Genomic DNA, 26,459 nt, shown 5'->3' with positions numbered 1-26,459 from the left:
CATAGTCTAAAACTCAAAGGTAAAACGGTGGCTTCAAAACAATTTGCTTTGGTTTCAGCACCATGTTGGCAGGAGTGTTATGACTTTTGGGTTTATTTCCTGTGAAAACTCTGGCATTGTATAGTTTTAGAGCTTATCTGCAAACTACTGTAGCTCTGGAGAATTTATAGTCGTTGGGATAGAGATAACAGAAAGATTATCAAGTACTGAGGCTTATTGGTCAACTTTTATTATTTTGTAGATTATTTGCATACACAATTATATATTTTTTAATATGTGTAAAACAATGGTGTGTACATTAATTTTAATGTAAGCAAATTTACAATGACATATGTTTTTGTTGCAGTGAACCCTCTTGGGAATCCTGAAGGAAAAGTCTTATGTCACAAGCCAAACACTGGATTTCAAACATTAATTCCAAGACGGAAAGAACAACATGATCTAATAATCTTGACATTTAATATTGTATCTTATTGAGTAATAACAACTGAGACCTAGTATTCATTTATTCATTCAACAAATAATTCTGATCCCCTTTTATTTGGTAGATTATCTGCTTTAAATAAGTTGAATAGGGGAGTAAATGAGACAGCATTCAAGATCCATGTTGTCATAAAGCTCATACTCTAGAGAGAGGAGGACAGGCAATAAACTAAAACTATAATATGATTTTAGATAATAATAAATGCTATGAGAAAAATAAAGCATAGTCATTTAATAATAGTGACTGGAGGGGAGATTCATGTTAGATAAGGTGTTTAGCAGTGACATTTCTTGATATAGAGCTGAAACCTGAAGAGCATGCTCGGCAGAAAAAAAGCAATTTCAAAGCCTTTGAATTGGGAAGGAGTTTGGGGCCCTTGAAAGCAGGCCAGCCTGTGTGGCTGGACCACAGTGAGGAATAGGAGGAGTGTGATGTGCTGAGGTTGGAAAGAGAGACTGGAAAAGATGATAAAAGGCCATTTAGGCAAGAAAAAGATGTTTGCAATTGATTCTAAGTGCAAAAGGAAGCCACTGGTGAGTTTTAAGGGACTTAACATTATCTTATTTACATTGTAGAAAGTTCATTTGGATTGCTGTGTGGAGAATAGATTTTGAGGGCTCTACTAACAAAAGAAGAATGTTTAGAGGCTACTGCAGTACTCTCAGCAAAGGATGACAGTGACATGGACGGGGTGACAGCAGCAGAGGGAAGAGAAGTGGACAGATAAAGGCGATATTTCTGAGGTAGAGCTGGCCACATTTGATGCTTGAGTAGGAAGTATGTATGTAGGTGATGTAGGAGGTGTAAGGGATAGAGGGGACTCAAGGATGTCTTCTAGGGATTTTGCTTGGACAAATGGTTGTAAGGTGATGCCCTTGATTAGCTGAGGAAGGCAAGGAGAGAAGCAGGTGTAGGAGCTCAGGGGAAGAGTTCAGAGCTAGAGATTGAAAATGGAGAGTCAACAGCACACAGGTAATAAAATTATGGGACTGGATGAGATCTCAGCAGAGAGTCTAGATAAAGAAGCGAAGGAAGCCCAGCACTGAGCCAGCAAAAGAGGCTGAGAAGACAGTCCATTTCAATGGAAGGAAAACATGGGCAATGTTGTAACATGGAATTCAAGAGAATCGAGTGTTTCAAGAAGAAAGGAAATTGCTGCAAGCTCAAGTCAGACAAGGACAGAGAAATTACCGTTCGTGTCACATCCTGGATATTATTCTGACCTTGACAAGTATAGTTTCAGTGGTTAGAGGGGAGGTAGACTTGACTGGGGTGGGTTGAGGATAAGAAGTGAGATGATAAAAGGAAGTCAATAAATCCAGGCATCTCTTGATAAGTTTTGCTGTGATGGGGTCAGAAAAATGAGGTAATAATTGTAAGGCAATACGAGGTCAAGGTTTTTTTTTTAATGGATAGTTTGTATGTTTATGTTTATTGGAATGATCCAGTAGACAGTCTAATGATATATGGAGAGTCACAGGATAATTGCAGGCTGGAATTTCTTGAACATGGGAAGAGGGGATGAAAACCAGAAAGTAAGGGGAAGGGATGGCATTTTTAGCCACCGGGAAATTTTTTTTTTTTTTCATTATAAAAAGGGGAAGGCAGAGACTGTGAGTGCAGAAGCAGATAAGCTAATAAAGTTGGTAGTGGGAAGTTGAGGGAGTTCCCGCCTGATTGCTTCTCCTGTCTCAGGGAAGAATGAGGTGAGTTCACGAGCTGTGGAGGGGAGAGGGTTTTGGAGATTTGAAGAGAAAGAAGATCTGAAAAGTCTCAAATAATGAGAAGTGCAGTAGCATTCTTAGGCACTGGTGAGTGCCCTTCTAAGATTAATGGTCATAAATTTAGAGAAAGATCAATCTACATGGTTGTTGGTTTTCTCCAGGAACATTCAGCTTCTGGGGTAGAGGTACAGAGAAGGTGGGCAGTTGAGTTTAACCAGCATTGGGGGTGATTAAATGGGAAAGAGAAAAAGAGGGACAAAAGACTTAAAGGCAAGTTGATTATAATGATCACCCATGGATTCTAGACTGGAAGCGGTAAGAAATGAGGACATGAGATGATGGGAATGGAGAACCTTTCACTTCCCTCCACTCATTTCAATAATTGCTGGCACTGGAGGTGAGGAAGGGGGAGGAGCAGGGAAAGGATGCATCTCAAAAAGGTGGGAGCTTGGCATGGAGATTTTCCTTGCTGTGGTATATTTATTAGTGATGTCAAAGTCCAGAGTTATGGCATTGGACATGGATGAAGGAGCCTGGATAGAAAAAAAGATTGGGGGAAAGATCTAGGAACTAAGAAAGCAGGGGATTAAGAAAGCCAGTGCTTTTCACAAAATGCTCCCTGGGCAATTCTGTCCAAAAACTGAAACAGTCACTATGGCCACACAACAGAATCATCTCCCCATCATTTTCATCATTGAGATCAGTGTTCAGGGCATTAGCCATGTCTCAGAGCGGGGCTATTTGCAGCAAGCTGCACACAGCAGTGCTCAGAGCACCTTGCTTCCCCACCCCGACCCCGCAAAGAGAGCATTCCCACCGGAAAGCTTACCAGGTGTAGCCCTCAAGACCTAACTACAAAATAGAGAATTTAAAAATTTCAAACCCTGAAGGTCGTAAGAGGTGCTGTATAAAAATAAGGAATTGGGTACCAATCTTCAGCTTTTCTCTAGGGTAATTATTTAAGTATTTGACTTAACACATCCTTTTTCTGAGTAAGTGCCAGGCTATGTTAGGTTGTAGCAAGGGCTATTTATTACAGCATGCCTTGACTTAGTAATGGAAAAAAAGGGTTTATCAAGATTATAGTAGGTGAGGGTCAGTAAAGTTATCTGACATATTTGAAAGCTCTCGAGATTCCTTTTTCTGTCTCCCAATATAATGCAGAGAAATAAAACAATATTAGAATCTGGGGAATTAGAGTATTTTGGATTTAATAGCAATTATTGGAACTATATAAATTAGGATTAGAATGTTCCCCTGGTTGCAATTATTGGAAATATGTAAAATAGGGATAGAATCTTCCCCTGTAAGAGTTAATACATCTTTCTATAGTGCTTTTTCCCTATAAGAAGGATCTCAGGCACTGATAAAACTGTTTTGTGTATTCATTCTCTCAACAAATGCTTATTGTAGGCCTACTGTGGGCCAGACAGGAACAAAGCTAAAGTCCCTGCCCTAGGGCCATACATTCCAGTGGAAGGAGGCAGACAATACAAATACAAACACATATTTTGTATATTAAAGCTGATAATTTAAAGCTCCGTAATTTCTATGGAGAAAAAGATGGAGGGTAAGGAGAAGAGTGTGGGTCGGTAGGAAGTGTTCTCTTTTCTCTAGGGTGTTCTGGGTAGGCCACTTATGAGGTGACATTTGAGAAGAGACCAAGGAAGTGAGAGAGAATACAGGCTCTAGATGGGACCTGAGAGGTTAGCACTTTCATGTCCAAGTCTACCAGCTTCTGGGTGGGCTTCTACCAGACCTTTTTGAAAACATGTCCTTGTGTCCCACCTAAAACTTTTCAGCTTGGTTCCCAGTGCTATGCCCTGTCGCTCGCTGGTCCCTCATCTCAAACACCAAATCCTGTAGGGAGCGATTCCTGACTCTGTACCAGGAGTGGAATTGAATTCTCCCCACTTTGCCCTTCTTTTGTGCCCTATAGAGTTCTATTATCATGCCTATAAAATGTTATGACTTATTGTGTTTATGTATCGTTTTTCCTGATGCTAGGCAGTGAGGTCCTTGAGAGTAGGAGCTGTGTCCTATTCTTCTCTGTATCCTCAGTACTTATTGCAGGGCCTGACACATTGTAAATGGTGCAATTTTGTGTTGAAAAATTGATGTTTAGAACAATAAAAAGAAATGAGCTATCAAGCCATGAAAAGACATGGGAGAACCTTAAATACGTATTGCTTAGTGGAAGAAACTAATCTGAAAAGGCTACATACTGTATGATTCCAACTAGTCATGTGCCACATAACAACGTTTTGGTCAACGACAGACTGCATATATGATGGTGGTCCCATAAGATTAGTACGATATAGCCTAGGTGTGTAGTAGGCTGTACCATCTGGGATTGTGTAAGTACTATAGGGGAGGAAGAAATTTTCCTCTACCCTTCAAGGTTCTTCTGGCTGCTCTAAGAATTAAATTGACATGAGACAGATTAATATGAGAAAAACAAAAGTTTAATAACATGTATACATGGGAGAAACCCAGGAAAACTGAGTAACTTGCCAAAATGGCCAAAGCCCTCACCTTAAATACCCTCCTTAGCTAAAGACAAAAGAAGATGTTGGGGATGGGGCGAGTCAGGGACTTCAAAGGGAAGGAAGGCAATTCATAGGTAAGTGAAAAGGAGCAAATATTTGGAAAACAAGTGTTTGGCCACATAGAAGCAGAAGAAATAGAAGGGAGTCCAACAGACAGGCTTTTCCAGGTTCCTCGCTGTCAACAACCTAGTTCACGTTATGCTGAGGTGATAGCTTGCTCCCTGAGACAGGTTTTTTAATCTGAATGCTTTTAGGCAATTAAGGAGGAGATAACAAGAAAAACTTTCCCAGTCTTTTGTTTCTTATAAGTGATCAGCCTAAAACAATCCTCATGTTAAAGAGATATATTTTGGGGTGGCAAATTTTGTTCCCCTTCAATACACTCTATGATGTTCACACAATGACAAAATCACCTAATGACGCATTTGTCAGATTGTATGCCCATCTTAAGTAATGAATGACTGTATATGACATTTTGAAAAAGAAAAAACTATAGAGACAGTAAAAAAATTGGTGGTTGTCAGGGGCTCGGAGGGGGGACGATGAGGAAGGGATGAATAGGTGAAATACAGGGGACTTTAAGTGGTGAAACTATTCTGTGTGGTATAATGATGGGTATATGTCATTATTCCTTTGTTAAAACCCACAGAGCTGCACAACACCAAGAGTGAACACTACTGTAAGCTATGGACTATAGTTAACAATAATGTATCAATACTGGTTCATCAATTTTAACAAATCAATCACACCTAATGCAAGATGTTAATAATAGAGGAACTGTGTGTGGGGGGTGAATGGGGAGTTGCTATATAGAATGCTATGTATCATATGCTCAATTATTCTGTAAATCTAAAACTGTGCTTTAAAAAGTCTATAAATTATTAAAATATGAAATTTGGCAGTGAAAGCAAGGATTGATGTATGATAATAGATTGACTACTTTTTAAGGACAGCTTTTTAAAAAAGGAATGCTTGAACACGTGTTAATAATAAAGGTGTGAGATACTTGATGTAATTCATTAGCAGCTCCATCCTTCCTGACTCCTTTCCTGTCCTGTGTACAATGGAAGGAGCCAGATTGACAAAGAGTGTCAGTGTGCTGCTGAGAGAATATTATATTCAGGCAGATGTGGATTTAATCCTATCCAGCTGGGCAATCTTGCTGAGCCTCAGTGTCCCCATCTGTATGATGATCTTACTACTGACCTCAGGGTTGTGGTGAGGATTAAATGAGACACTATCTAAAATGCCAGCACAGTGCCTGGCATAAAGAGTATGGCTAAAACATGCTAGTTTTCTTAATATTTTCCCTTTCAAGAGAGTATAAAAATGAAATAAAAGTCTGAATAAATGATGGAAGAAATTAGGAAGAAGACAAAGACTGATCACATGTTGGTATAGCACCAAATTTGAATTTTAACCTTTAAAGCTGAGGGCTAGCCCTAGTCTCTATTAGGTTCTGTTAGGTTCCATTTGAACAGGCACGTACACTGCTTCTCTGACACATTTTTATTTTTTTTGAAAAAAACTTTTATATAATGACAGATGAAGTGACTTTTCTCAGGTAATAGATGATGTCACGTGTCACAAGTGAGAAGGTGAGAAGGTAGAATTGGTGAATTAAGAAATATGAGAAAAGCTTGGCTGTGCGTTGGTAGGGAATGTAGCATTGATAACAATATACCACACCTTATAATTATTTGGCTACGTGTCTCAGTTTCCTTACAGAGGGCAAGTTACATACCATGTGTTGGTTACTTTGTGTCTGTCTCTCCCACCGAGATGCAGTGCACTATTGAGTAGTAGGTGCTCAATAAGTATTTACTGAATTGAGAGTTTATATAGCTCTTGATGAAAAAGCAGTCCTTCTTATAAGAAAAAAAAGGAAGCTTATCTATTAGACTCTCATTTACACATACAGCAAAAAGTGGGCTATAGGACATATTTAACACACATAGATACACCATATATGTAAAAATAAAACATAATCTGGGAACATATTTTTCCATGTTTCTCTTTTTCAGCTTCTTAGTTTGGACAGGTCTGCCAAACATCTGTAGGTTTAAGCAGTTCGAAGCAGGGTACAAAGAAAAGAAATCCACTTAAAATTTCTCAGCTTGACTCTCGTCACTGTACAAGGTTCGAATGTGATTTGGACACCAACACACCAAGCCTAGCTTTGTGTGAGGAAGTAAATGGTAGACTGAAATGGGAACCTGAAGCAGGTCACTCTCCTTTTGTTGAGCTTCTCCTTCTTGTCAAACCACTGGGCTGCACGTTGTCATTCTTGTGAAACCACTGATAGCCTATCACAAAGCCCCCTCTGTTAGGATGCCGTACCTGAAACTCCCACTAGCCAGCAGAGCATAAACACCAAGGTGGAACCACCTTCCCCAAACCTCTCGCACACAATAGCTGCTGCTGTCACAGCGGGACAATTGAGTGGATCTTGTGGTGGTATATTTTTTCCTGTCATATGCATGACAGAAAGTCTAATGGACCTAGTTTGTTTCTTGAGTGGCTTTTAAGGCCCTATAAAATGGCCTGTTATCAGTCCCATCTGTGTTCCCGAGATGTCTACCTGCAGGTCAGAGCGCCCCGGCAGTAGATGTGTTTTCAGTCCTCCAATCAGCCAGAGGAAGAGAGTAATGGGTGAAAAACTAGAGAGGACAACTATTTGCACTCCAGAAGGAAAAGCTAAATACTGATGGCATTTTGTGATGAATAAAATTCATAACCTTTAAAAACGGAAGAATTAAATGGACTATATTATTTTGTATAAGACTTAACTATGTGCCTAAAACCAAGAATTTGGATCACTGCCCTTAATAATAAAAATGTTAAAAACTTGGTATGATTTTATACCTAATTTTGGGATATATTATTCTCTAAGTGCAGAGCTAATTACACCCTGGTATTGTCCTGGGAAGGAATATAAGAAAATGGAGAAGAGTAGTACAATAACATCAGACAGACACTATTTTTTTATTGTTATTATTTTTTTATTGATGTCATAATAGTTTATAATAATGTGAACTTTTTGTTGTACATTATTGTTTATCAGTCACCATATAAATGTGAGAAAGACACTATTTTTAAAATCACCACTCACTGGGGCCGGCCCCGTGGCTTAGCGGTTAAGTGCGCGCTCTCCGCTATTGGTGGCCTGGGTTCGGATCCCGGTTGTGCACCGATGCACCGCTTCTCCGGCCATGCTGAGGTCGCATCCCACGTACAGCAACTAGAAGGATGTGCAACTATGACATACAACTATCTACTGGGGCTTTGGGGGAGAAAAAAGGAGGAGGATTGGCAATAGATGTTAGCTCAGAGCCGGTCTTCCTCAGCAAAAAGAGGAGGATTAGCATGGATGTTAGCTCAGGGCTGATCTTCCTCACAAAAAAAATAAAAAAATAAATAAAAAATAAAATCACCACTCAGAATTTTAGGTATGTCTGTTGTTTTCTAAGACTTAAATGTTGACGTAAAGGGAAAAGACTTTGACATGCAGAAGGAAAACCTGTATCTGATGCCGATAATGCAATCCACCGAGTAGGAGTTCCTCTAAGAATCTAAACTGTTTTTGGCTCCTAGTAATATGTTGGCTCCTAGCAATATTTCCTGGAATTCTTAAAACCTATTTCCTCCCACCCTGAGATGATGAATACTGTTTAGGGCTCCTTACTAAATATGAAGGCTTAGGGCTTTCCTGCCTAGGTTGTTACTGAACATAATTCCCAGTTCACAAATTCAATTGTGTAAACTAATTTCTAAGGCTGCGGGCAATTAAACTTGGTCCATCTGTGGTCCTCTGTCATCTTGCAGGGGATGTGTTTATGTTGGATGGAGTCACATAGTCCAAAGTGTTGTGGTAGGGTGCATCTGACCCAGATGATTTCGGGGTCATGTGGAGTTCATGGCATCTTCTCCTTCACTTATCCAGGTTGCTAACCACTTAGATGTCCCTTGTTTCTCCTCTCATGGCCACTGTCAAGTAGAGTGACATTCCCCATCACTTTCCATTATGCTTTGCCATGTGCAAATCTTTCTGGTGCTTTTAAACTGCATGAAAATGTGGAAATTTGTGAGGCTCTCTGGTGGCCTATCTTCTTAAATGCTCTGTGCAGCATTGCTTCTCTGGCTGCACAGGGATCTGCTCAGGAACTGAGTGCAGAGGAACTTCTCTCCATCACCCACAGACTTCTGCTTTCATAACCTTCCCTTGATGTTTCATCTTCCCATGCTGGAATCTTTTTTGAGTCTTGGGAGAAAGGCCTCCCTAATTCCATCATGACTTTTGCCTTGCAGTGTCTCAAGGGATTAGGCTTTAGGAAATCAATGCAGTAAGATTGATTAGTAACCATTTTTTCATCGTGACCCAATCTTTCTTGAAATTGAAGAGAATTGAGAGCAGAGTGAGTTGAAAGCAGACCATCTGCCTGGATGGGGAAAAGAATGGGGGAAACAAACTGAGGGGCCAAAGATCATTTATAGCTTGAAAATATTATTCTGCCATTACTGCCATATTGCTTTTTACTCAGGATAATGCTCACCCATATAACACATAATCCATGTAATGTTCATAGAGCAATTTTATTTATTTTCTCGTACAAAATCCAGGAGTTCAAGCAGACAAATTCATATTTTGCTATCAGACTTTATTCTCCTTGATGTCAGGGAGATTAGAATCATTTTGTAAATGTTGGTGGACACATGGAAAATGTCTCTCTCGTGTAGCTGGAGATTATGCTGAAATGCCATTTCTTCAATTTATAAACTGAAATCATGATCAGGTATCTGTGATTCCAGGCTGCATGATTGTGCATAAAAAACAATTCACAAATGTTGTGTGACTTCAGGTAATGAGCCAAGGAGTGGTGAAGGCACAGAGTATGGGACCGTAAGTTGAGCTCTGGACTAGGACAGTTCTTCTCAGTGTGGTCTCCAGACCAGCATTATAAGGAACTTACTAGAAATGCAAATACCTCAGATATACTGATAAGAAACTCTGGGGATGGGATCTCCATATCTATGTTTCAACAAGCCCCCTATGTAATTCTGATGTATGTTAAAGTTTGAGAACCTGGACTAGAGGATGGTCAACTTGAATCAAGGGAGTGATCTTAGATAGGTGGCTTCACTTTTGTTGCTCAATTTTCTCACTTAGGATTAAGAACTACTCTCTACCTAATCCAGTGGCAAAAGCACCCTTTTGTCTTATTCTGCTTAGAACAAGGTACAAACATATGCCCCGCTAGTTTCACTTGGTTTGTTGGTTATAACATGTATCCTTGATCATGTCATTTGCCTAAGAAAAATGGGAGCATGTCTGAGTGTTTATATATATTGCACATTCCCTAAGAGGCAATATGCAAGACAGATAAGGGTGCAGGCTCTCTGGAAAGACAGCCTGGCATCAAATCACCAGCTCCACCTCTTACTATGTGACCTTCATCAAGATTCAACTTCTCAGTGCCTCAGTTTCCTCATCTGTAAAATGAAAATCATGATGTAATACTCCCTACCTCACAGAGGTAGAATGAGACAACATTCATGTGAGAACAAGATAACACAGGTAGAGGCTCACAGCAGGGCCTAGCACTGGTTAGTGCCTAATAAATATTAACAAGTTCTGGGGTGAGTGCAGGCTAGGCTCTGTCTAAGGTCCAGGGCTGAAATAGACCCCATCTCTGCACTGAAGGAGCTTGTTATCCCAGCAGGAAGAACCAGACATGAAAACTTATAATCCCTAAAGGTGTTAGAGACGTTATAATAGCACCTGGGAAAAGTGAGGACACAACAATGGGACAAGGGGTCTTGAAAGGACAGTTCAAGTGGAGTGAGCAGATCCATCACTATGTCTGATGGATGGTCAACAGAAGGCTCTTCATATAATTGTAATGAAAACACCAATATCAGTTAATATCAGTTAACACTATTTACTGTTCATTATCTCCATGTCTTCTCAGAAACCTATGAGGCAGGTATTTGCATTATCACCATTTTACAAATGAAGAAACTGGGACTTAATGAGGCCAGTTAACTTGCTCAGGGAAACTGAACCACAAAGGTGGGCGTTCTGACTCAAATCTATACTCCTCAGGATTTGCTTATTATTTCAATAAAACTCATGTGAAATGTTTTACTCTCTTTCAACAATTTAATTCTTATGTTTCACAAGTTTTAAATTAAAAAAAAACAGTTCTAAAGAAATGAAGTGACTTGCCTTAGGGGAACCCCCCCCCCAATTTTTACTAGAGAGAGGATTGCAATTTAAGACCCTGAGTTTTCTTCCATCTCCCTTCCATCTCTGCTTCATTGAATTAACCAAACTGCCATCTTCTCGCTCATTTAAAAAAAGAGAGAGAAGAAAACAGAAGATGGCACAGAGACAAGCCTGCTTTTTGAACAAAGAGCTTTAGTGAGTGAGAGAATACTTCAGAACTAGTACAGAGGGCACCTGAGATTGTGTGACGGTCGGTGCTGAGCTGCCCGGTCCCAGCAAGCCAGAGACCTCGCCTCCTCCGAGTGTCAGGATTCTTCATCCCTTTCTTTTATGACAACTTCAACCCTCAGTTATTTAAAACTTCTCCCTGTTAATTCCACCTGAGTTTGAACAGCTTCTCAATCTCATCCAAAGTCTCAACTTATTGAGAAAAGAATAGAGTCAATTATTCATCACTATATAATAAATACTTTTTACAAATAATTTCAGGTAAATAATTCCATTTGTACAGGAAATATACTTTTAAAAAATGAAATAAAAAAACAAAGAGAAAAATTATCTTCTCAGGGAGCAAGAAGAAAAAAAAGCTTTATTTGACAGTATCTTTTTAGAGGAAATAAATCTTTCACCAGCCTTTCATAAAAACCTGTAGTGGAGAGCATATAAGGCACAAGAATCAGTCAAAATTTATAGCTCTTAATGATGTCCTGAAATTTATTAGAAAGTAGATGCCGCCTTTGAACATGAAGACGAATGCAGATTGGCTTCCCTGTTGTGCCCCGAGATGTGAAATATGTAAACATTTTGTGTATTTTCCCTTGGTTTTGAGACTGACACAATACATAGGTTGGTAAAGTCAACAACATTTGAATTGTTAAAAGATTTTTTTCTGAGTCTTCTGGGAATGGTAAAACAGGATACAGTCTTTTGTTCTCATTTCCCTTCGTGAAACGTACTCTCTTCTTTGTGGAACACATGATAGTTGCTGTGCATGCAGAAAGGTCCTAACAATGCTTCTCTGACATTTCAGCATTTCACCTTCCATGCAGTACAGCCTGTTTGTCCTTTTAAACTTGGCTACTGGGCCAAATGCAAAGGAACCACTGTGTGACTTGTTGCTTATCTTCTGTACCCAAGCCCACAAAGTTAGTGTTCGAGTGTGTCAGGTATCACCTGGGGACTTCAGGACGAGGCTTTTTACAGTTAACCCAATCCCATGACCTGGACTACACTGTCTTTGATTTGAAGGCAGGTTAGTTAACTACCAAGACTGCCCACTACATTAATTGGAATCAGATTCACCCGAGATGTGGGCGCACAATAATTCCTAGTTTTCTGCATAATGGCCTTAGGCATACTCCATTACACCCTGGAGTAAGTTAAGTTTGCCAGTGGGAATTAGCAGTGTTTTTCTTCTTGTATATGCTGCTTCAGCAGAGCTGTTTTTTTATTTTTAGTTGTATTTGGAAATAATTTCAAAATTTCAGAAAAGTTGCAAGAATTAGTTCAAATAACATCCTGATGCTTATTATCCAGATTCACTTATTATCATTTTACTTTACTTGATTTATCATTAGCTCAAATTCTCTCTCACTCTCTCTCTTTCTGCATGTGCATACACAGATATTTTGAACCATTTTGGGGTAAGTTATATATATCACTGTCGTTCACCCCTTAATACTTCTGTGGCTATTTCTTAAGAATAGGGAAGATTCTTTTACATAATACAGTTCAGTTAACAACTTCAGTATATTGGAGATTGATAGAATACCTTTATTCAAGCTGCCATCCTTGTAATTTCAGTTTTAGAAGCTGATCCAATACTTTTTCCCTCTCCAGTTGAGGGTGCACTCTAGGGTGTGGTGGTGTATTTAGTTATCATGTCTTTGTAGTCTTTTTAAATCCATTGTCTGATTTATCCACCATATAGTTATTATTTTTCCCTTGCAACTAATTAGCAATCTATGGAGAGACACTTTACGACCACGCAAGTAATATGCTCTTCATCATGATTTTTCCCCAGATATGTTATCCGTTGATGATTCTTGCCTGATCTAGTCTTTACTATGGTGATTACAAAATGCTGATTTTGCAAATCTTGCGTGCCCTCCTCATTTACATTTAACATTTAACATTTTAATGTAATCTAGAGTACTCTCTTCTCCTCTATTTATTTATTTATGTATTTATTATTGATATGAACTCGTGAATTCCATTTTTTTTAAATTGTTTTTAATTCATTAGTGTACTTAATTGTTTTGTGCTCAAGTTGTCCTTGATTTGACCAGTGGAATACCCTCAAGCTGTCTCCTGAGTCTTTGTAACATACTGCATTATTTATTTATTTATTTTGAGCACTTCCTTACTTCTGGCCTAACAAGATGTTCTAGGCTCATCTTACATATTCCCTGTCCCAGTCCTAGACTCACCCATTTCTCCAAGGAGCCCTGATTCCTTTTAGTGGGAAATGGTATTAGAGACCAAGATCTGGGCACTAGGTATACCAAGAGGGCTACTTTTAATAGACTCATGAGATGGAAGATATCCTGAGATTTCACTGGATTGAGCTACGATATCATTAAATCATTGCAACTTGATGATTCTGAATGTTCAGAAAAGACTTAAAGTTTTGATTTGAAAATATTGAAGTGGAAATAAATGTACAACCAATTTAGAAAGTTTTTTTTTTCTGGGGCCAGCCCGGTGGTGTAGCGGTTAATTTCACTTATTCCGCTTAGGCTGCCCGGGGTTCCCAGGTTTGGATCCTGGGCGTGGACCTGCTCACTGCTCATCAAGCCATGCTGAGGCAGTGTCCCACATAGACGAGCTACAACTCTACAGCTATGATACACAACTATGTACTGGGGCTTTGGGAAGATTGGCAACAGATGTCAGTGCCAATCTCCCTCAAAAAAAAATGTTAGAAAAAAAAAAAGAATGCTTTTTGATTATTTTGTTTAACACTTTGTAAAGCAATATAAAAGGAAGAGTTCAGCTCTAGTACCCTAGATTTACTTAATTGCGATGGTATAGCCACGAGTGGGAAGCTTGGTTTTCAAGTAGTCTTGTGAAATTATTGATTTGGTTTATGGTAATGTCCATTAATGTCTAGCACAGAAAATATGACCACATTTAGAAGTAATGACACTCTCATCATAGGATTATGCCTTACTTGGGTCACAGGAGGGGCATGTCAGCAGGGCAGAACTCCTGTAGGCCATCCTATAGTGCTGCAAATGCACAGAGGGTGAACAGGGTTCTTTCAGGGTTATTTCACCAACTTCTTAGGTGCAATCTGACTTTCAAATACGATCTGACTTTCAAATACACACTGCTTTTTTTCTGGCCAAAGTTCTTAATTTGATTCTCAAAAAGGTCTGCTTCAATAGTAGATATTCTTTTCTGGAGAGACATTTCAGTAGCTTCCTAAGGGAATTTTGCTTATTTTCAATTTGAATGTTCTATAAAGGATAATTATAAATAAAGAGCCTTTCAACCTCAGGTAATAAACCAGAGTTCCTATATCTGCATATGGTAATGCCTTGCCTTATATTAATACTGTTGATCATTTCAATAACTTATACTTCATAATTCAGATTACAACAAAAGTATAAATGCCACCTTGCATTACTAAAACCAAATAGACATTGATTTTAATATGAAGTGTTGTTTTCTAAGCACTGTAACCTGGATAGAGTACAAAGAACAATGAACAATTTGCTGTACAATCAAGGCAAAGTTGATGGTCTGAACTAAAACACCATAAATATGAATACATTCACAAAACCACAATTGAATATACATACCCATGGTTTCCCAGAAAACGCAATAAGGTAGGAATAGGGTTTTTTTCTTCAGTAACAATTTAAATTTCACTTCAAGGATGATCTGCTTCCTCTAAATGCATGTGGTTGATTAGATGTATTAGACAGCTATCATAAATTATGGGAGAGAGTATTTTCCAAAGATGGCCACAAAAATATCACCCATTCTACTGCCCTTCTGTACTACCTGCCACTCCACCATCAAGAGGTGGTGTGTATCTCTCTATTCCCTTAAATCTGGACAGTCTTCATGACTGCTTTGACCATTAGAATATGGCATAAACGATGTAATGCCAGTTCCTGGTGTAGTCTTTAACTGGCCTGGCAGTTGATACTTTCTGCCTCTTGGAGAAGTGTGACTACCCTGAGACCATGTAAGAAGTGTGACTACCCTGAGACCACGTAAGAAGTGTGACTACCCTGAGGACATGTGAGAAGTGTGACTACCTTGAGACCATATAAGAAGTGTGACTACCCTGAGACCACCATGTTGTGGAAGCCCATATCTCATGGAGAGGCCCTGAAGGATGAGAACTTACGTGAAGAGAAAGAGAGAGAGAGACAGGCTGCAAAGTACCAAAAATGTGAATAAAGAAGGCATCCTGGAAGAGGATTCTCCAGCCCCAGCCGCCACAGCTGTAGCTGAAGCCATGTGATCAGAGACGAACTACCCTGTCGAGCCTTTTCCAAATTTCTGACCTACAAAATTGTGAGCAAAATAAAAGCATTGTTTTAAGTGACTAAGTTTTAGATTAGTTTCTTAAGCAGCAATAGATAACCAAAACATAAATATTGAGTGAATTCAAATTTAATACAGAGCCTCCAAACTGTAAAGTATGTTCTGCTTCTTCCCTTATGTCACGGTGCAAGGCAATGTGCTGGATGCTGGTGATAAAAATTGAAAAGATAAATGTTGTCTGGTCCTGGCTATCCAGCAAGATAGACATAAACAATTACCTACAATAAATGTGACAAATGCAATAATAAAGTAATAATGAAAACGTAGACGGAGTAATTAATTATTCTTCCACTAGAAATTAGGCACTGCAAGGGCAAGAGTTTTTACCCCTTTGGCTCAGACCAAGTACAAAGAAGAGTGCCTGGTGCATAACAGATGCTCAAAAAATAACTGTTGAATAAATAAATGACTGAACTATGAATGAGAAAGGTGATGGGTATGTGAACAGCAAGGTTTGGAAATGACTCCTTAAAGAACTGAGACAAGAGACGATACTTTAGCCAGATCTTGAAGGATGCCTTGAATTTTGTTAGGAGGGGTAGTAGAAATGAAAGTAGAGATGACGTGGCAGGTAGGTAGAATAGTTTGCCATATCCCATTATATGCCACTGTGTGGCTGGCAACTTAGGCTATGGTAGCAATAAGAACAGTCTGATATTCATTAGTTAGTTAGCCTCTAATTTGAAAAATCTTGGCATCCAACCCAAGATTACATCAAGATATTAGTCTAATCTTGAGGAATATTGAGGGTTTAGTTGGGATTAATTCCTAGACTGAGGTAATCTTCTAACACATCCAGGATCCCAGATATCTCTCAAACCCAAGAATAGTAGACTCATAACTGGTTCTTTGAAGCCATTGGCCACATTTCACTGAAGTTTTAGGTCCTTGGGTTTGTTTGGGGATCAGTGTAGTCTCTAGATTGGGGGTAAATGGGAACCTTACCCTGCTCATCAACTACCATTGAGATATAAAGTGACAGAATGCTTACATTTTGTTTTGTATTTGCGAAGGCCACAAAGACTGTTAGTTTTAATGACTAGAAATTTTTAGTTTTCATTAATTGGCTGTGATTTGTAGCAGGACCCTGGAACTCTCCTATCTGTCCTCATACACTAATTCATTGATTTACTTATTCATATTTGCTATGCAATATCTGAAAATATGCCAGAGTAGTATCTATTCTTTAGTTAAAGGTTTTGATTCCTATTAAATAAAAATAATAATAATAAAAGGTAGGAAATTGAACCACTCAGGCCATTAAAAACCTCTTGATCTTTTAATGGATCTTAGACAAACCTATCCTCGTTATGTTCTTGAGTACCTACTATATGCCATATTGAAGTGCTTTTGAAGAGCACTGTACCGAGTACCAAGGAAATAGGGAGAAAAAGTGGAAAACGTGGATTCTGTCTACAGAGAATTTTTTTTTTTTTTGTGAGGAAGATCAGCCCTAAGCTAACATCCATGTCAATCCTCCTCTTTTTTTGCTGAGGAAGACTGGCCCTGGGCTAACATCCGTGCCTATCTTCCTCCACTTTATATGGGACTCCGCCACAGCGTGGCCTGACAAGCGGTGCATCAGTGCGTGCCTGGGGTCTGAACCTGGGTCGCCAGCAGCGGAGCGTGCACACTTAACCACTATGCCAGCGGGCCAGCCCCTCTACAGAGAATTTGAAGGAAAATAGTTTGAAAGGACTATATATTAGAAGAACTATGAGTGTACCTACCAAGATAATGTTAACTTTCAGCTATTTCTGCCACTCATAGAATTGTTTTAGGAGGAAGAGTGTGTTCTAAGGTAGTTACAGCAGTCTACCAGGAAGTACTGAAAGGATGGTCTACTTCTGCCACTGTGTAGGAAGTGGTTAAGAACAAAAAGGGGCATACCAGTCCAGAGGCAGCAATAGTCCCAAATAAAACTCAAGCATAAGTTTCATCAATTAATACCAAATGCTGAAAGAAAAATAATAAAACCTAATAAGACTATTGTAAAGTTTTGTTTCAAGCTTCACCACTGAAAGAGTATAATCTATTTATTTTATTTTATTTTTTTAATTTCTGGTGAGTGCTCTTTGCTGTGAATTTTCTCTTTCTGACAATAGTCATATTCTTTCCTCTACCTTAATTAAAAGTACTGATGAGCTAGACATCATTGAAATGTAGTTTTTTACAGGCCAAGATTTAGTAAAAATTAATGGTGCTTAACCCCTAATACTGAAACACTCCCAAGTGTCATTGCTAAGATGTCCTTCAAGCAAGAGTTGGAAGACAATATACACATGACGTCATATCATACAGATAATCACTAACATTAAATTTTATATCACTCCTCTGAATGGCTGTTATAGTCAGCAGGTGACTTGGTTCAATTCTTAAACAGGTCTAGACTATAGAACCAACTGCCTTATGACTGTGATAGCTGTTTAGGGTGGTTACTCATTCATTGATATTTGGTATGAGTCCCACTACTGTTAGGCAACAGGTGTTGGTTCTATAATCTCTGCACAAGAGTCAACATTCCTATTTTGTTTTATCACAGCCAGTGGGCTCCATGGTTAGGTAAAATTTTATAATACTCATGACACTAATTGGAAGGCATCAGAGTATTTCTAAACATATTTTTCCAATAAGAATAGCTAACATTTCTTGAGTATATACTATATGCCATAGTGTTAGGCATTTTACAAGTAGTATCTGATTTAATCTTTGCAGCAAATAAACAATAGGTTTATTGTTATTGTTATCTCTGTCTTATGAAAGAGAAACTGAGGCACCGTCACACAATTATTAACTAGTTGAGCAGAATTTCGAAGTCAGTTTTGACTCCAGAGTATTCTTTTAACCATTGTGTTGATATCAGGCAGTGAACAAACATCAGTGTGGTTGTTTTTACGACATTAGAACTGCATACGATAGGAAGCTTCTCTTTGGACACTGGATCTTAGTGATAGACTTAACGTAGGTTGAATAGATAAGGGAAACAATGAAAATTCCTAGCTGTAACTTGAATGGACCGAATCTGACAATTACAAACAAGCTAACCTTGATAAGCCAACCCTGGTGGTCTAGTGGTTAAGATTCTGTGCTCTCACCACTGAGGCTGGTTTCCTCCTGGTCAGGGAACCACTCCACCCATCTGCCGGTTGTCATCCTGTGGCGGCTGTGTGTTGCTGTGATGCTGACAGCTCTGCCACCAGGATTTCAAATACCAACAGGGTCACCCATTGCGGGTGGGCAGGTTTCAGTGGAGCTTCTAGACTAAGACAGACTAGGAAGAAGGACGTGGCCATCCACTTTTGAAAAAATTGGCCATGAAAACCTTATGAATAGCAGTGGAGCGTTGTCTGATATAGCGCTGGAAGGGGAGAGGACGGCGCAAAAAGACCGGGCAGGGCTCTGCTCTACTGTATACAGGGTCACTAGGAGACGGAATCGACTCCACAGCACTAACAACAACAACCTTGATGAACCTGCCAACACATCTTAGGAACACATTTTCCAGTCACATCAATATAAAATATGAAAATTCTATCACATTCAAAGCAATTGTTTCAAATAAGGGAACTCCAGAAAAACTCAAGAGTATGTAATAACTGAGGAAATTAGTTTTCTACTCCCAGGCAAGAGTATAACATATATGAATCAGAATTTTGCCTTTAAATTCACAATATTAGTATGAAGAAGTTGGACAGACAAAAAAAGGGAGAACATGCTTCAAAAAAGAAAATATCTGAAAAAGATTATCTGGTAATGGGCAATTTCAAATGAAATAGTCTTGACATAAAGGTCAATTGTAAAAAAATTTAGGAAGCTGGTTATAAAATTAAAAGCATTATAAACATGAATTAAATATTTTCTAACACCAGATACATACATAAAAATCCATATCCAGTCTGATTTATTATAAAATCTTACAGTATGACACCAATAAAATCTCTCTATATCAAAAGGGATAAACCCTAGTACTTTCCCCATATGCCATGTGCTACAGGCAGTTTCGTGCACCTGTTGTGGGTGTGTTTTCAGCACTAAAAAAAAAATTCATGTACTAAAAAGCCATTATAGATACAAATTATCTAGAACTTAAAGCCTTTTTGCATACATATCTCTGGTATGAATCAGGATAACTTAAGCCAAAACAAAAATGCTAAACAAAAGGCAAAAAAGGGTATGACTTTTGAAAGAATTGGGGGAGCAGTTCTATTAGCGTCATACAGAAATTTATGACTTTAGGTATGCAAATATCAGACATTAATAGATGATGAAAAGTTTTGGTAATACTCAATAGTTCCATATATCTTCATGGGGAACATAAATGCATGGATTTAGACTAGAATTTAAAACAACAAAACCTGTGCTGTACATGTAGAAAAGTAACATCTTTTTATATGTAGAAAAGTAATATTGTATATCAATACTTGATTAAACTAAACACACTATTATATACATTAAAAATAGGAATGTATGGAGAAATAGTAAAATGCTAAGAAAGTGTCTAAGAACTGCCAACAATGAACAGTACTACTCTACAATAAATTCTCCTACCGTTTCTGACATGACCTGGATGAGAAACAATCCTGCAAATGTTCATCTGAGTCATAAGAAGACAGAATAAAATTGTTTACCTCTCTATTGGAGATGCTAAAGAGTATTTCTTACCATTTTTCTAAATGTTATGATGAATGTTGCCATTTTTAGCATAATTTGAATATTGATTAATTTTATAAATATAAATAGTAAAAATTTACTATTATTCCTCTAGGTTCAGATTTAAAGAATCTAATTGAAATTGAGAAAGGAAAGATCCAATACAGCCTTTTCAGCTGTGGGAGAATTATTTGAAATGTTAGCCCCTGAAGAATAAAACTATTGTCATTTTTTTCTCCCAATCTCTTGCTCTTTGGGGACTGTTTCTCTTTTAATTTATTGCTCTGTGTTCTAAAAAGTGGAGAGAGATTACAAACCATGTTTAAAAAGTGTATTAAATATAACTTATGGTAAATTAGTAATACCTCTTGAAAAACCCGGCTATGAGCTCTCCCATGGTACTTCCTTTGAGGGAGGATAACTCAATTGTGTTGATGTAAAGGTTCTGTCTAGTTCTTTTAAACATTCCTTTGATGTTGTATTGCTCTGCTTGTAATAGACTGTTATTGCCCTAGATTGAGTTTGCAGAGTGAAGGTAAATCTTTCGTGATGTGATTGTGCTACGGCAAACTCAATATTGTTCACAGGGCCTTTATAACTCTCAGCTACCCTGCAGCAGAACAGCACACATTTTCATTTTTACCTTTTTAGATTTTTGTTCTTTGTTCTGAAGCTGAAAGTATGTATGCTTACACACACTCTATAGCGCTTGTTCTGTGAAGCTGTAACTCGTAAGCAAAGAGAATGTTGTCAGGTGGTTTTTTTTTTTTCCCCTGAAATTGTTGATTTTATTGTTGATCTTTTTCATTATGTTCCATTAGGTACTCCACTATGTTATTGAAAAAGCACCACCACTGGGAAAAGCTCACTGCAAATTTCTATCCAGGTTTCTAGTTTGAAATATTTTCTAAGAGTACATAACAACACCAGTAAAGAGATTCTCCCGAGCCCCAGCTTACCTGGAAACGCAGATAAACGTGATTTCCCTGGTGGCGGATCACACCCATAAGACTTAGGTGATCAGAAGTTTGAATAGAGATAATTCAATATTAACATCGGCCTGTTGGGTTGAAAGTAGAAACTTTCTTCATGTAATGGGTTGTGTTATTATTTGCTTCTTTTGTTAAATTTCTTGTAAAAAAATAGATCTGATATTTTTTACTGGTGCAACATTCAACTCAGTTTAAAACTGCTTGTAAAGCCAGACAGCACTAAGGCTACATTTTAGGCATTCATTTTACTTCTTGACACGTGCCCTGGTTTCATTATCCTTTTTCCTGTTATGTTAAAGGGTATGATCACATAGTTTTTGAGAAATAATTTGTTGATAAGCAGTTTTGAGAAAATAAAGAATACGCACAAATATAAGGGGTTATTTTATACCTTACAGTAAACTGGATTTTAAATAACCACATGCATTGAGTATATTGTTCTGTTAAGGTAGCTAATAATTATTGTTCCAGAAAAGTCAACATTTCCTCTACTACAAAAAACTTTCATTATTCTCTCCTGGCTTAGTAAAAATAAATAAAGTCAGCAGTCTTCAGTCCTCAGAGATTACACAGGTAAATGTCTGTAGCATTTGCGTTTCTGATTATCTTCTTTCTGTTTTCCGCTTCTTGTCACTTCTCCTCTTCACTCTAGGCCTCTTGCAAATGAAAGTCTTAAAAGCTCTACAATGGTTTATGAGGAGAACCAAAGACATACAATTTACAGGAAGAAAATTTCTGAGGTAATGCTTAATATGCGTAATTTTAAAAGATGAATATACATTATTCAATGAGAATGGGGTTCATAATTGAAACCAGAATTCCTTAGTTTGGATGGGATCTTAGAGGGCATCTCACCCAGAGGTTGTAAATGGATGGCCATTGGGCCGTATAAGAGTGATAGATGTGTTTTATTTGATTTACAGATGACTTTAGTGTTTTTGGTTTTTGTTTTAATTAGGTGCTAACATTTTTAAATTGGAATTTTACCTTAGAGTATGGATTTCCACCTTCTTTTGAACAGTTGGAAGCTCTGATAACACTGGGCCAATATTCTCACCAGGGATGCCTCCTTAGGTGGCTTGTGCCTTTTTCTGTTGACCACGGTCCCCAGATAGGCTGCTTCATTCCCATTACCGGTGGCCCCTGTAGGCATCTGGCTTTGTGGTATCTGTTTCTAGTCTAATTCTAGCAAGTTCTTCAACCTCTTCACTTTGCTCACTCTGGCCTCTTGTCTTGGCATGCCCCTCACTCTATTTCCATCTGTCAGAATCCTTACACCTCAAAAGGCATTTCCTTCCCATGGCTTTCTTCAGTCACTCATCATCATCTCATAGGACTCTCTCCTGCTCTACTTCTCCCTCCGCCTTTTGTTAGTTGCGCACAATGTGCCTTGAGTTATGTCAGTTGTGTTTGCATCTTGCTTCCCAATGACTATGAACACTTGGAAGGCGGGGGCCATCTTTGTGTCCCACACAGTGACTTCTAGCACAATGCCTTGCACCTGCTATGCTCTCAATAGATACAGACTAAGGTAGATATAGACATATAGTAATTTAATGTATGATTTTTACCTGTTAAATCATTGAAATTAGTATTTAGGAGTATTTAGAAAATTTAAATTTCCTATCCAAATGGTCAAGGAAATAAAAGTGGGAGGATCAAAGAGTAAAATCCCCTCAACAGATAACTGAGAGTGAATCATATTATAGCTATCATTCACCTCAGTAATTATAAGATGACCTGTTAAATGACAGCTTAAACTTCTTAGGCCAATACCACTGGGACAGAGTTTGCCTCAGTCCTACCTGCTACCTATGCATCATCTGTTGGCAATTTCCTCCTTCTGTGTCCTTCCTCATTTCCCTCCTTCTGTGTCCTTTGTATGCAGTGGCAGGACACTTAGGAACTACTTTCCTGACGGCCATGTGAGGAGTTAGATTCCCCAGGGAGAGCATTCCTATCAGATCTGCCAGGTGGGAGAGAAGGGGGAGCCATATTTTCCTTCCTCTGGCAGCAGCAGGCAGACCTGTGGGCTTCTGTAGATAGGAGATTTTGCAGCAGTCTCTGAGCCATTTTTCTAAGAATTACCTGTTGCCCTATTGAAATATCTAGAGCAGTTTCTGCTTTCCTAGTTATTTTCCTGATGGAACTCTTACGGACACACTTCGAGAAGGAAATAGACAGCAGAGCAGCATTTAGTAAATTTATTTCTGATTTTGACATGGTCAAATATTTAAAATCAGAGTTTTACCAACTAGAAAACGGTATGAATGAATATCTCCAGAATAGAAGGACTACATGTCCCCCATAAAAGGAAAAAAATTGGCATTTTTTTCCTAAGAGAAACGTAAAGATATCACAGGTTTTCATTAGATCCCTTATAAGAAGAGTACATTTTCTTTTCATATAAGAGACTATTTGCAAGATAAATAATGTTTTGAAAAAAATAATCTAGGCTATGTTTAACTAACAAAAATATTCATGATAAAAATATTTAAAAGTACAATAAAAAACCATAAATATTTCCTACCCTCAACCTAAATTCAACAGTTAGCAGAGTATTCTGCACATCATAAATATTTAGCAAATATTTACTGATTTAAATATGAACAAAAAAGGAAAAGTGCTTTGTTTCTTTTCAGTGAAGTCTGGTGTATGTAAACAATATTCTTTATGTTAAATGATTTAAAAGATGTTTGTTATTTGGCTTTGTGGAGCATACTCAATGCACTGAGCACTACGACAAATCACACAGAATTGGACCTTGTTCCTGCTCAGTAAGGAAGGAAAATGGCATATTACGATTTCCTTTCGTTTTAGGATAGCTAGAATTTCAGTAAAATTATTACCGCAAACTTGTTTTAATTAGCCTGAAACACAAGTAAAATTGCCTAGGGCTGAGTCAGAGCGATGTAGTGTGGGAGGCTAGTCCATTGAGTTCCGCTGTTGCGAGTTAGAGGATTAGTAATACTCCCATGAGCCCACCCTCAGAATCGCCCCAGTCTACAAGACAGAGCTGTCTCGATTGGAATTCAAAGTAATTCTTCTTTGAAAAGGTGCTTAGTTACAGCCGATTGCGTGCTTTTTCTGCTCTGTGTTTCTAACCGTGCTGGGTCCTTGTTGCCTGCTAGACTACCTGCATCAGACACTTGGACTTGCTCCTCTCGCGGGTGAAGGGATGCGGGCTGACTTTGCGTGGGGTAGAGATCTTCTGTGAGATGCTGCTTTGTCCTCCTTAACGTGATCTACCAGCCATTTCACCTTGGTTTTTACTCAACAATATTTTTAAGTTAAACCAAAAAAGTTGAGAAGAGTCTCTATATAGGCTAGTACAGATGAGAATTGTTTAAAAAAAAGAACAAACACATAATAAACGTATTTAGATGTATGATGAGTCATTGGCAGTTTGAGGTACTTTATGTATATTTGTGACAATTAGGTTCATTTTTTGGAACAGATTGGCACTGGACATAAAGTCTGTTTCTTTCCTCTTCATCCCTGCGGCAACATAGAAAACGAGCAAATAGAACTAAAAGCAGCAGAACAATATCTTGATTTACCTCAATCCAGATATGTAATCTGGAACATGCAATTGACTAAAAAACCTTGTAAAACTTAAATTATTGCAACTAGATTTTTCCTTCAATTTTCAGAGAGTCACAAAGTATTGTTTCATAATAGGACTTGATATTAAGGGAAATATGCAGGCCATCTCCAGTGTTCATCCCTGATTCATTGCCTTGTAGCTTTGCACCTACGTGACTGTGGTCATTGAAAAATCCAGAGAATAGAGGTCAAAGGTCGTGCGCCCGGCGTTGGGGACCAGCGGGGCCCTCAGCGCCGCGGACGAGGGTGGTGTGGCCGGCGCGGGGGTCCAGGCGGAGCCGTCACAGGAAATAAGCCACCATGGTGCTCAGTAGTTTGGATAAGATGATTCAACTCCAGAAAAATACTGCCAACATCAGGAATATCTGTGTTTTGGCTCATGTTGACAGTGGAAAAACTCCTCTGGCTGACTGTCTTATGTCTAGTAATGGAATCATCTCCAGCCGCCTAGCAGGCAAGTTAAGATATATGGACAGCAGAGAAGATGAACAGATCCGAGGGATCACCATGAAATCCAGTGCCATTTCACTAAATTATACAGAAGAGTCAGGCTGTCCAAACTTGAATGCAGATGGGGACATCTGACTGGCCTGAGAGCAGAAGAACTGGCAGTTCACACCTGCCCCCTATCCACCCAGGTGACTGTATGGATTTCTTCATAAGGAAAGTCAGGAGTCTTAGGACCTTGCTGGTTCAGCCTCAGTGTTCCATTTCCTGGCTGGATCCTTGTTCTGTCCTATGGCCTGTGTATTGGATTTAGAGTCTTACTTCACTGTGGGTTGCCATGATCATTACAGCTTACCTTCCCAAATCAGAAGGTCATTTTGACAATAACACTTCGAGGAATTTATCTGACAGAAATAGTCATACAGATGTCATACAAAGTCATACCTGTGAGATATATGTTCATTGATATTCACCAAAAAGTTTGTATTAGTGAAAAAAATGCCAACAACCTTAATGCCTGTCTTTGGAAAATGGTTAAGCAAACAGATACATCCATGTTGTGAAATGCTATGCAGCTGTTAAACCAACTGTTTGATCTACATGTAATTATATAGAAAAAGCATGTTAAGAGACAAAAAGGAAGTTGCAGAGTAAATTCTTGTAAGATATGAATGTGTTTTGGTAATAAAAATTTATTATGTATGTAGAAAAAGATGTCTGGAAGGATACATACCAAAATCTTAACAGTAGTTATCTCCAGGGCTGGATTATGCAAAACTTACACTTTTCAAAATATTTATTTTTGTACTGTTTGGAAATTTTACACAAAATGTGTGTTTTTATGATTAGAAGAAAATAATAAAGATATTTTTCATTTCCCTAAAAAAAAAAAAAAATAAATACATAAAAAGAAAAATCCAGAGAATAGCAGTCCTAAAATTCTGATTCTAATTTGATAAAAATAAAACCTTCTTACCAAAACAAGAATATTTACTAATATATATTCTAATACATAAAAATTATGTACATTATATAGACATGTATATACTATACAAATATTTTGCCAAAGCAAATTAGAAACTTTATTTCTGATGATCAAATGTATTTTTAAAAAATATAAAATAGTATGTTTTAGTGGCAAATCCCAAACAATATCGAAGTGTATAAAACACAATCCCTTCTCCTAATCCCTTACTAGGACTATAAATAACGTCAATA

Source organism: Diceros bicornis, chromosome 8 (genome assembly GCF_020826845.1).
Source record: "Diceros bicornis minor isolate mBicDic1 chromosome 8, mDicBic1.mat.cur, whole genome shotgun sequence".
In the NCBI taxonomy this organism is placed as follows: domain Eukaryota; kingdom Metazoa; phylum Chordata; class Mammalia; order Perissodactyla; family Rhinocerotidae; genus Diceros; species Diceros bicornis.
This window is presented reverse-complemented; position numbering follows the sequence as displayed.